Consider the following 13,699-nt stretch of genomic DNA (forward strand, 5'->3'; position numbering starts at 1 on the left):
GCTGATCCCTAAACCCAGACCCCAGAGGACACGCAACAATGACTCCAGACGATCCAGGAGACGGGGCGCGAGCCGTGCTCGATCAGGCCGCCCCAAGAGCCAGGCATCCTCCCCCACGGGCTCACCCGACCTCACACAAATCATGCAGGAGCGACGAGACGCCCTACGGGCGGTGACCGAACTGCACACGTCACCCCCGGCTTCGGACCTGGAAGGTCAGCCGCACCTGTTCACTCCTGAGAAAGACCGGGACAGTGATGGGACTATGTCGGGATTTGGCCCAATCTCTTCCCCCCTCGTTGTGGCACTCACATTGGACGCTGCCCTGGCCAGCCAGCCTGCCACCTCTTCGTGAAGGTTGAACTGTCAACTGCTATATCCTTCTCATGGTTGCCTGCTGTATTGCGCGACGTCTAGGAGCCTAGACTAATTTGCCAGATGACTGTAAGCGCTAGCGAGCGATAGACATTTCTCCTGCTAGAGCCCGAACCGCGCACAGGCCCAGTAGCGACACACGCTGCCACCCCCACGGATTTCTGTTGAATTTCTCCCCTAGTGGGACACTAGTTTGGATATGCCACCCCGGTGACGTATCCTCAGTATTGGGACAGTTGCCCACCCGAGGTTCTAGTTGTTGTTAATTCCCCTAGTCCCCCCCCCACGTTTGAGGAAGCTTGGCGCGCAGGAGCACATGTGACACACACACACGGGCGGCCCACGGGAGCTGTAGGGGGACCCTTTTCCCAACCACATCACCCTAGGAATGGCAGTCCCCCACTCAGACATTAATATCCTTACACTAAACGTACGGGGCCTACACACGCCCAGTAAGCGCTACTCTGTATACTCCTACATTAGGCGCATGTCAGCCGGTATAGCATTTCTGCAGGAGACACACATTAACGCTGCCGAACTCACTCGTTTGCAGGCCAAATGGCGAGGGATCATCTGTGCCACACACTATTCAGCATTTGCGCGCGGCGCGTTAATCTGGGTAAGGCCAGGTACTCCCTTCCGGGTGCTCCGGCGAGTGGTAGATAGAGAGGGCAGGTATGCGCTTCTAGAAGGAATACTTGATGGGCAGGGGGTACTCCTTGGCAGCATTTACGCCCCTAACACGGACCAGGATCAGTTCTGGGATCACCTTACGGGCGTTTTTTCGCCCAGTTCACTACAGTTCCGTGGTTGCTGGGAGGTGACTTTAACTGCACACTGGACCCCTCCCTGGACCGCTCGCATCCTCCCCCCACACACTCCCCGGCCCCCCGGCAGGCAGACCTCTTCAGGACATGGACCACGCACTGGGCGCTCACTGACGCATGGCGACACCTACACCCACTGGCTCGCATTTACTCCTTCCACTCGATTCCACACAATCTCCGAGTCCGCCTAGACCGTTTCCTCTGCTCTGCACCAATCCACCCAAAGATAACATCTAGAGATTACCTGGGTCGGATCCTCTCAGATCATGACGCCCACATCATACGTCTTACCTGGCGCCCTCCACACCCACCGGTCCCCACCTGGCGCCTCCCTAGAGACTGCCTATCGGATCCGGTTTTCAGGGACGCACACAAAACCAGCATACAAGATTACTTCACACACAACGAGAACACGGCGTCATCGGTACTGGTGGAGTGGGACGCGTTTAAAGTGGTGGCGAGGGGAGAATGCATCAAACAGGTAGTGGGGGTCCACCGCACCTTGGAGCGGACGCTCTTAACAACAGAGCAAGCTCTGGCTCACTAAACGGCCTGACGACTCGGAGGAACACGCCGTGCTCACGGCCGAGGCTAAGTCGGAGTATCAGACTGCCTGCGCTGACCTCCGAAAATACAATTTCAGGTCATACGCCTCTAGGGTACACAAGGACAGAGACAAAACCGGGGCGCTACTGGCCTGGATGGCGAGGCAGGACACCGAAATCAAGCCAATCACGGATATTATCAACCCGGAAGGTGTATTGGTGCAATCGCAGGCCGAGATTCTCCTGGCATTCCAGCGCCATTATACGCAAGTGTACGGAGCCCCGGCCCACTGTTCCCCGTTTCCTGTGGAACACTTTTTAGACCCTCTGACGTTGCCCACGATATCGAATGACGACAAGCGCACACTCGACGCCAAGATAATTCCCTCTGACATCACCCAGGCGATACGTGCCATGTCTCGGAATAAAGCGCCGGGACTGGACGGCTTCCCACTAGAATACTACTCGACATTCTCTCCCCTGGTGGTCCCCCGTCTGTCACGGATGTTTGGGGCGTCTCTTCATCTAGGGAGGTTACCTCAGTCGCTGCGGGAGTCCGTGATTGTCACCTTTCCCAAGCCCCACAGAGATCCGCTCCACATGGGGTCATATCGGCCCATCACGCTCCTGTCGGCGGACTGTAAAATCCTAGGGAAGATGCTGGCTGATCGATATGCACAGGTCATACGCCCGCTGGTCCACCCCGACCAATGCGGCTTCGTTCCAGGGAGGAACACCTCCCAGAACCTCCGCCGAGTCTTCCATATTCAAGATCAAGTGCGTGACAGATTTCCCCGCGCCGCCTGCCTCATTATGGACCTGGAGAAGGCATTCAACGCCCTCACCTGGCCCTATCTGTTCTCAGTCCTGCGGCGCCTCAATATCGGCCCGACGTTCATGGCATACACACGCCTCCTGTACACCGATCTCACCACCCGAGTTCGTATCGGGAGACGCATCTCACCGGCGTTTGGAGTTCGACGAGGCACAAGACAAGGGTGCCCCCTGTCGCCTCTCTTATTCGCGCTGGCGGTCGAGCCACTGGCGGTTCGGCTGCGCCAGGAAGGTGTAGACTGGGGCATACCGCTTGCAGACGGCACCCATTGCGTGTCCATGTACGCGGATGATCTTCTCATATATGTCCGAGACATTGAAACGGATCTAACCCCCATTGCGGCAGCACTGGCGGAATTTGCAGACGCCTCGGGACTACAGGTGAACTGGGACAAGTCCACAGTCTACCCCTTACACCCAGGCCTGCCCCCCCGGGAAGTCGAGCTCGGGCCGCATAAACTCTCATGGTCCGCGGAGGCTCCCCGGTACCTCGGTGTCCGCTTGTACCATTCTCCAGCAGACATTTTTGAGGGCAATCACCGCAAGGTACTGGCTAGTCTGCGCCCGACAGTCGCCTTCTGGAATAAGCTACAGTTGGCCCCGATAGGGCGGATAGCCCTAGTTAAAATGGTGATGCTTCCCCGACTCCTTTACCACTTCACAAATCTACCGGTGATACCGCCCAGGTCCTTCTTCCGCGACGTTGACTCCCTCTTAGGGACCCTTATCTGGGGTGCAGGCCGACACAGGGTCGCCCTGAAAACCCTTCAACTCCCCACGACGCAGGGGGGGCTCGGGGCTCCGTCCTTCGAGGCATATTTCCTCGCGGCACAGCTCCAATGGCTGTCCTACTGGACGGCGGACCGTTACCCTCAGGAGACTGTTACCTCTACCGGCAGAATCGCGACCCCGGAACTCACCCGTCTTCTCCTCCCGGGCACCAAGCCACGGCGCACATACCCCCTCCATGTGGCGATAGCGCGCTGGTGCATGATGCGGATCCACCGGTTATCCCCCAGTAGGCTCCCGTACTCCCCGCTGCTACCGTTGATAGGCAGCCCTAGGCAGGATTCCTACTTCACGGCTCCACTGTTTGCCGAATGGTCCCAATGTGGCATCACGGATCTGGAATCGCTCTTCGAGGAGGGTCAGTTGAAGCCACTCGACCGCCTGGTCGCAGAATACGGGCTCCCCCCGGGCCAATTCCTCAGATATAGGCAACTGCTCGACGGATACCGGCCCCATTTCAATCTCCAAACTGGCGAGCCAGACACGCATCCAGTAATACATGCTATCCTACATATGGGGGTAGGTCGCCACCTGGTCACCTGGCTATATAAATCCACCAGGGAACTCTCACACGCTCCCCTGACAGCCCTGCGTGCTACATGGGAGGAGGACATAGGCCGCGCTCTACACGACTCAGAGTGGACTAAAGCACTTGAGGCCCCAAAACGCGTCTCTAGGAACGCCCGCTTCAAAAACATCCAATACTATATACTACACAGGACGTACCTCACCCCAGCGCGATTGCAGAAGTTCTACCCCTCCACACCATTCCTATGCCCCAGATGCTGTTCCCCTGCCGCAGATCTCCGTCATATGTTTTCGGGTTGTCCCAACCTTCAACCCTTTTGGCGGGCGGTACACGACACACTGTCGGAACTCACGGGTCTCACTACACTGGCCACCTGGGAGTCCAGCGCACTAGGCATCCTCCACATCTCTAAGCAAGAACAGGTGCATAGACGCTTCGTGTCCTTAGTGCTCCTGTTGGCAAATAGATGCATAACCATGCACTGGCGGTCCCCGGAGGGCCCCCCTATAGCACAATGGGAGGGGGCGGTTGGTAAATGGGCGGCAGCGGAGGAGGATGCTCTGAGGGAAGAAGAAGCCAGGGGCGCGCGTAAAATTTCCATCTCCATGGAATGGGCCATGCTCCTACACAGCTTCCGGCAGTCCACGCAGGCAGGAGACCCACCTGTCCCTTCCCCTCCCCCCGCCCGAGAAGGCCGGTAGCCTCTACCTGGTGTAAGCCACCCCAGGGTCGAGCCCCGATACCCCCTGTATCCTGATCAAATTCTCGTATGTCATGCCACCCATCTAGTCCCTCGCCTACGCGGAATGTATCCACCCCCCTGCCAATCCCCTCCTCCCCCCCCCCATTTTGGAGCACAGACTGCATGGCTCCGTGGCCCCCCCCCGACACCCGCCGCCAGTATCCCCCTGCTTAGACCCTGCTAGCGCCTACATGCTTCCCTCCCACAGTTTTGTTCCCCCCCCTGTTCACTGGTAACACCGTTATATGGACAGTACAGACCCTGATCCTGCGCTATTATGGCGGGAACTTGCCTGCCTGTCATTCTTCATCGCCCCCATGGCGACGCTGTTCCACCGTCTCCCAGCCTGCAGGTGTCTTTGCACGATCATAATGTACTGATTAACTGAAGACGTGTATATTTGTACCAGTTATATAAAACAAGAAAACGTTGCACGCCTAGCTGTTCGTGGCTGAATGTTGAGGCCACGTCGGTGGATTGTTTACACTGTACTGATATAGTTTGCTGCAACAATAAAAACAAATTTAAATTAAAAAAAAATCATCCGAAAACAGTTCAGCCATCCAATTAAGTAATGTGAAAGAACATACGTGCTCCTCCAGCACCGAATCCTCTAGCAACATCAGAGGACAACTCAGTGGGTTCTCGAGAATGCTATCTGCCAGAAAGTCATGCGTCGCTGCGGATATGTCCCACTGACCCATTAGTCCATGCATCGCTGCCACTGCCATAACCCTTTCGCCAGAACAAACCAACTCGTGAGCAACTACGGGGCTCATTAGCTGATCAAAATCGACGTCAGGAGAAGTCGGTAAGCAGAGACACAAATCAATGGCCCAGTCGAAATCACAGCTCAGGCAATGAAACACAGGCTGTACACATGTGAAAAAGGAAAATCGGAACGATAATCCAAAGGCCGTGCTTAAAGTCGCAAGCGGCAAGGAGCCATAGTAATCAAGCATCCGGTTGCAAAACATCATCAGTAGGGGCTGAGCGTTTCCTTGCGCAGGATGGGCATCCATGTTTAATAAAGAAAAATATCACCAGAACGCCTGCAGCCAAAGCCAGCAAAACAGGAAATCCGCCAAACAAGCTTGCGAATATAGAATGAAAGAACGCAGGGATAATACCAAATACTTTTTCAAACGTAGTCACGAGACCACTGCTAACCAATTAAAAAAAATTTGCTAGGCCATTCGTGGAGGAGGCATTGAAGATTTGATGAACCAGCTCGCAGAAATGAAACGGCAAATCAGTATTTAAAAGTGCCTGCACCTCTGTGCATGTGTTAGCTATGTGAAGGACATAAGTTTCGCGGGCCGAGCTCAATGCTACCTGTTTTTGAGACAATAGTGCTCTTATTCGGCTCAAACCACTGAAGTCCGCTCTCAAGGTTGGAATTCTTGGCCAAATGGAAACATCTGAATTCCCATGCGTGGGTGGATATAACACGTTCTTGCAACACACCACACGTTCTGATACAGTAACCACATATGCGATACCGACCATTAACCCACAACACAGTTCGTTGTTCAAAAGCAAATAACTACCGTTAGACAACAAAGTGAATGTGGGAACTATTGCAGGAACCGGTGTGCCCTTCAAAACACAGGCTAAATTAGGTCTGTCCTGATTACACGAACCATGTAATTGGATGTGCCTGCATATCAGTGAACGGTCAGGCGACTGTGTGCATTCTTCACCATTCAGATTCACCTCCTTTCCCTCTTTCAGACATCTGTATGAATATGGTAAAGACCATGTCTCATGTAGGAAAGCACTTCCAAGTGGTTCATATCGCCCTATAGCAATATATCTCATACAATTTGTAAACTTATATAGAGCAAATGGCAAAGTAATAATACCATGGATAAGCCATGTAGCAGCAGGCACCTCAGCCACAGAGAAAGGCAAAGATTCTAACTTCTCAATGTGTAACATAGAAAATGATGCATCTCGCATGGAAAGCATGTGCTGCTTGTCAGTCAAATTAAACGGGGCAAATAATGATAAGACGTTCATATAACTCCAGGGCACTCTACCAGACTTCAGAGTCTGTAGTGTCCAGGCAAACTGCATAACAGAACGCAATTGATTTTGACCATGATATAATACGGACATTTCATCATGCACAATGTCAACAACAGAAGAAACATTATTGTTTAATGTGTAAATTCGGGAAGAAAGCGTATTAATACTGTTATCGACCACTGCAAGTACTTTTTCCAAATTTGCTTGGTCGATTGCCCTTAGGCGCTTAGCCGCCTCAACTTGAGACACTTTCCAAATTTCATTGTAATCCGATAAATCCACCGTTTAGTCCTACCCTTAACTGGGCCTTTTATAAAATCATTTAAATCCACATTTTCAGTCAACTGAGACAGATGTAGTTTAACTGCAGCTAACGTGGAATGTTGTAACCAATTCTGACACAGTTTCCCTACAGAGTAAGTTGTGACAGTATAATCAGTTTCAAAACGGGGATCTGGTCGCACTTGTGTGAACCCCTCAGCCAACCCTAGAAATCGACGTTGGCAAGAATCAGAACTCTTTTGCCACAACAGCCAACCTTTAGGATCCAAGCTGGATACATTAAATGACGAATTGCATAGTCGAGATTGTATCTCATGAATAGACAACTCGGAAAAATTACTCCAACCTGAATATTCTTCCAATTCGGGGATAGTTGGTGTATTTAATCTTTTAGAAGTAGCCAATCCAAAGCATGTTGTTTGGGAAATAGTAGAATTTAGAAACAACATGTGATTCAGGATGAGACATGCGCGGTGCAAAGCCTCAGTGCCTTGTACCTGCCAATCTTTGGTACCCCAAACCGATTTAAGGTCAATTATTTCCTTCCAGAACTCGTAGCCATCTACAGCCAACTTGTCTAAAAAGGACTTTGAATACAGCAACTTTGTATCGGTAAGTCTAACTTTGGACATGGATTTTTCTGTCATTCTGAAGTAAAATGACTCAGGATTTGATTGATTAAAATCTGTAAAATAACTGTATTTTTTCAGAAATGTTCTGGAGCTTCCTATGAAAGGAACTGGGCAGTGCTCCCACTGTGTGTAATTCACAGCAACCCTCCTGGAGTTCGTCTTATGGAGAAAATGATTACCATAATGTTGGAAGCAAAACAAATCACCATAATTAATAGAATCTAAATATAAGTCTTCAGCATCAAAAGCTGCATAGTATTTTAAATCAGAAAATAATTCTTCTACGGCCTGAATATCCCAATCATCAGAACGTACATTTTGTTTAATCACATCTCCCATGTTTACTCTAAGCACATTCGGAACATTAATCACTTCAGTGGGCCCATGTATCTGAAATCTAACCGCATCCCACACAATCCCATCAAGGACAGGCCAAGCTGTAATGTTGACTGTATTTAGGTTTCGTTTCAGTCTGTGCGCTGAATGTGAAGAGGAAAGAGGGGCCAATGTTCCATTAAGGTACCGAATTCCTGTTCTTTCTTTAACGTAGTGACCATCGATCAGGCGGAAAAAATAAAACACAAAACCAATTGACATAAAAAGGTAAAATGAAAATAAGATCAACCAAATGTATGTACAAGGGGGAATTAAAAAATGTTTTTTAAACAACGTGGCATATTTTGCAATAGTTGAGGGTTTCTTTGAAAGTTCCGAAACAGAGTCAAAAGAGAATCTGGACTGGTCGGCCAAACGAGTCTGTAAATCAGGCATCGATAAATCAGCAGGATAGGTGTAGTTTAGCTCATCAATGTTAGTAACAGGAATAGTATTTAATAAAGGACCGGATATGGCAGGCATCTCGAGGGACACCTCCTGTTCTGCACCAGATGTAATAGCCAGCACAGAGTGCCTCACCATGGAAGGACAGGATACAGCCGGTGTCATGCTATGAAGAATCGGCCACCCTGTGTGTCTTGACATTGTCAATAGAAATAAATCTGTTTTCCTTACGACCTGGAAGTGGTGGTAAAATGACTGTTCTTGTGCCCTTCACTCCAAGAACTCGAACCGGCGTCCGATATGAGGGACCAAACTCTTTCTTGTTATCGATCTTCTCTCGAACCAGTTCTCCAACTTGGGGTAGCCAGCCAACTACCGGGATCTGCAGCGCATCATCCGATGTGGAGGGCAAATGTTCCTTGGCAAGACTGTCTCTGGTCTTTTGTAGATTCTGTAAAACATTGCAATGTTCATCTACGTCAAAGGCCGTGGCCTGGGCCTTGCAGTCCAGCCCATCAAGGTCAGGGACATACATCTTGATACCAAAGAGCATTTCGTACGGGGTCCGCCCACCCAGAGACCTTCTAGGGAGATTATTAAGCGCACGCTGCACGCCAATGAGGTGGGCTAACCAGTTTCTGCCAGTACCTATAACTCGAGCTGTCAAAGATTGCTTTAAGTCGCGGTTCATTAGTTCAACTACACTATTGCCCTCGGGCCTGTAGGGACTCGAAAACTTGACTTGGACCCCCAACGAAACCATAGCATCCTTGTACGCCTTAGAGGCAAAAGCCGGACCCTGATCCGAATGGAAGGTACCACAGGCAAAAATTCCCACAAAGACTCGCAAATCCTTAATGACAGTCCGTGAATCAGCGCTCCGATGTGGCCATACCCACACAAAGCGTGTGCATGAATCAACTGCTACTAAGATGTACTTGTATGCAGTATCAGAAGAAAATGGACCGCAGTGATCCAAATAAACGCATCCAAGCGGTTTATTCGAGATGTACAACTGTGTCTGAGGCGGACGTGCAGCAGATGAAGGTTTAATCTGCTGGCAAATGTCACATTGAAGAACATACTCGCGCGTCTGTTTGTACAGTCCCCGCCACCAGAAACTTTGTTGTAGCTGAGTTACAGTGGCTGAGACGCCCGCATGCGCAGACGCCACACCTTCATGAGCCGCCGTAATCAAAGTAGCTCTGCGATCCGAGTTGGGAACTAGACGCTCACCAACATCAGGAATTTTCACATAAGGAACCTTATCGGGACTTAAGTGGTACGTGTATTTAGAAGGGAACCCCGCAGGATATTTACTTCCCTTCTCTGTTGCAGCAACAGCTGCCAAGATGTCATCATCTATTTTGCTTTTGGACCTCGTGACTGCTGCAACTAACTGACAGATTCATGAAGCTACCATTTTGCGATTAGCAAATAGCGAAAAATTGCGTATCGCTATTTGAGAATCGCAAAATGGCATTCATGATAGAAAGCGCGAAAAAATTGCGATTCGCATTCGATCACAATTGGCGATTGCGATGTAGCCGCAATCGCCAAATAATCGCAGTTTCAGCTATTTCCCATGCCGAAATAGCGACATCGCAAATAGCGATATCGCAATTAGCGATCTCGCTAACAGCGAGATCGCAAAAACGGGAAGGCGCATTTCGAGCCCACTGATGACATCACAACCAGGAAGTAGGCTCACCACACCCACAAACCGAACACAGAGCCAGGGAGTGGCAGCATTGAAGTTTGGAGCTCCTAAAGCAAGACCCTGCAGCACCCCAGCCTGAAGGAAAGTGCAGAAAGATGTCCCAGGAAGCAGCAGCAGGGAGCAGTGGGCAGGAGAGGAAAAGAAAATTGAAATTTTCAGAGGCTGAATTGGAGTATGTAATTGAGGGGGTGAGCAATGACTATGGGAAGCAGTTTGGCAAAGATTCTCGGAGGGTGCCAGAGCCTGAGAAGCGCAGGATTTGGCAGCGCATCCGCGCCCAGGTCAATTCCGTCGGTGTCACCCAGCGCTCCATCGACGACATTAAGAAGCGCTGGTATGACCTGCGAGGACGTTCGAAGGAGCGGATTGCTTTGCGGCTTGGGGACCAACTGGGCACCGGTGGAGGGGAAGCACAAGCCACACCTAACACCCCCTTGGAGAACATGATTGAGGAGACCATAGCGCCAGCAGCCTGCGTGGGGGTCGTTCAGCTGGACTCCTCACGACCCGGCCAACAACAAAGTCAAGGTAAGTGCCATGCGACAGCGACCCAGTCCCCTAACAATGCCCATACGTCCTGAACTAGCACCATGACATCCCCAAATATGCAGCCCAAGCACGCAAAATAAGCCCCATTGCATTGTGGTACTTGTAGTGTAATCATGAGCCCGCAGTCTGCCCAACAGTGCCAGAGCACTCATTGCTAAGTCTAAACAAAACCCAGTCAGGGAAAGCAAGGCTGCGTGCATGTGTGACATTTTCCTGTGCAATACACATAACATTAATCATCCACCCTTTCACATTACAGGTGCAGGGGATCAAGGCAGCACCGATAGTGATGCGCTACACATTGCAGAGAGCCCGGAGGACACTGAGGGTGAGGGACAGTCCTCCCAACAACCTGGAACATCAAATCAAGCTGCATTGCAGCCAGCACCACTCGCAGCACCAACATCCCGTGCCGACAGGGCCACCCCTGCATCCACTGCAGTGCAGCCAGCACCAGCGACAGCACCAACACCCCGTGCCGCCACAGCAGTGGTACAGCCTCCACCACCAGCGCATGGGAGGCCGACGAGGCACACACCAGCTGGCAGGGCACAGACCATCGCACAGAGGCGCCAGCAGCGCCAGGGCCCAGCAGGCAGCGGCAGGGCACTAGACACACCAGACCCAGGCCTGGTCATTGAACGCCGCATGCTGGCGGTGCATCGCACGCAGGCACGCCACATGGCGGCAATGCTTGCGCAGATGCAGGCAAATGGCCAACATCTTGGCCAGTTGACAGCAGCTGTGAGACAGAACAACCAGCTGCTTGTCTCACAGCAGGACATGACCCGTAGACGCCACCGACACCTACTGGCCCGCCTATCGGCCTACACCAGGTCTAACCATGTTGTCGGCCACGCCACATCACAGCTGGCACGCCGCTCACACGCTATGCAGGCACAAATGGTGCAGTGTTGCCAGGATGTGGCCAGGTCCCTGGACCTACTCACTGCAGCTGTGCTTGGCAGACAGGCCACTGGCCGGGATGATGCAGAGGGTGGTGACGATGCAAGTGAGGCTGCGTCGACGAATAGCAGTGCCTCCTTACCACCGTTGCCTCAACTTCGCAGCAGCAGCCGCCCAACATCAGGGAGTAGGGCCAACAACGTCCCTGACAATGCGGAGAGACGACTTGGGGCGTCTCGTCGCCAACATCGTTGAGGACTGTAAGAACATGAGGGTGGCCATGCAGTCAAGTCCTGTAAACCCCCTACCCCAGCATGGGGAGGTATGGAGTAATACACTCCCCATCAGACAATTATTTTTCTTGAAGGCCAATTTAATGTGACGTAACATTAAAGATGAAAGGTCATACTTCATACACACTCATGTCATTATTTTATCTGTCATGCATGGGTGCAGTGTTGTGATAGTGGTATGTGTGCACTAGAAACAGTTTGTAGTGATGTGGTTGCGGCGCCTGTGTCCTTCGGCAGGATCTTCTCCGCGGGCATGACGTATATGTTGAGGTGGACGGTCGTCCCCTTCAGATTCACTGCCAGAGATGTCGACAGGTATCCGGCGCTTGGTTGCCATGTTATGTAGTATTGCGCAGACAGCCACAATGCGGCAGCACACTGCTGGACTGTAATACATGGCCCCACCTGTCTTGTGCAGTATGCGGAACCTACTCTTGAGCAGGCCAAATGTCCTTTCTATGCAATTCCTTGTCCGTATGTGTGCAGCGTTGTAACGGCGCTGCTGGGGTGTGGCAGGGTTGAAGTAAGGGGTCAGGAGGTATTCACGGAGGGCGTAGCCACTGTCACCTGAATGAGAGGAGCAGATGGTGAGTGGCTGTGCTGCGCAGTTACTACATAGCAATGTTACATTGTTGACAAAGTGCACTTACCAAGTAGGTGTCCTTCACCGAACTCTCCCCTGACCAGTCGTGAGTGGAGGCCGCTGTGCCGGAATATGAAGGAGTCATGGGTACTCCCTGGGTACTGGGCCACAATGTCAGTGATGTATGACTTAGCATTGCACACCATCTGTATGTTCAGGGAGTGGTAAGACTTTCTATTGTGGAACATATACTCTGTGGCAGCTGGTGGGCAGATGGCGACGTGGGTACAATCTATACATCCAAGTACATGGGGAAAATGGGCAACATTGTAGAATTGTAGCTTTGTCAAGTCCAATTCCTGTTGGCTCGTGGGAAATTTGATGTGACGCTGTAGCTGGGTGAGCATGGCGTCAATGAAAGCGTGGAGGCAGCGTGACATGGTGGGCTGGGATATCCCCCCAGCAGCCGCTACTATCCCCTGGAAACTCCCGGAGGCCAGGAGGTGCAGGCTACACAATACCTGCACATGTGTAGGCACAGCATTGGTACGGCTTGTTGGGTGCTGCATCAGGGGGTCAAGGTCCTGTATTAGCTGCATTATCATTTCCCCATTCAGCCTATATTTTGCATATATCTGCTCTCTGATTTGGCCCAGCAAGGTGATCCGCTGGAGGAAAATTCTGTCCTGGATCCTGCGTCTCCTCTGTGCTGCTCGCTGTAGCCTTCGACGCCTCACCACCATGTACATTCCCTGCATTGTGGCACTCCAAATGCTGTTGCTGAATGTCCTTATGTGTGATTGGTCAGGCCTGAACCTGTTGCTGATTGGCCAACGGTTTTTCAAATGTGATGTTTTAATGGCTTTTATGGTTACCACCTGGTTTGAGTTCTCCTTAATTTGCGCCGCGCAAACAGCGATTTTTGGGGTTTTCGCAATTAGCGATTTTTTATGAATGCCGATAGCGAATATTTAGCGATTTCGCATTTTTTTCGCAGAATCCGTGGTTTGTCGCATTTTCCGATTCGCTAATGATCGGCTACCGGGATTCTGCGATTTTTATAGCGAATTCGCTATTATGTGTTAGCGAATTCGCTATTTTTATGTTGAATGCCGATTACGTCAATTGCGCCCGCAATTGCTGTCTTGCAGCGATTGCGGGCGCAATTTCACTTCATGAATATGGCTGTAAGTATTTTGATACCGCTGACTTCGCTGCCTCATCAGCAAGCGAATTACCAACAGCATGGACCCCCAGGCGCTGATGGCCGAGAGTATGAATC

The sequence above is a fragment of the Lissotriton vulgaris genome, chromosome 11 (assembly GCF_964263255.1).
Source record: "Lissotriton vulgaris chromosome 11, aLisVul1.2, whole genome shotgun sequence".
Classification (NCBI taxonomy): Eukaryota; Metazoa; Chordata; class Amphibia; order Caudata; family Salamandridae; genus Lissotriton; species Lissotriton vulgaris.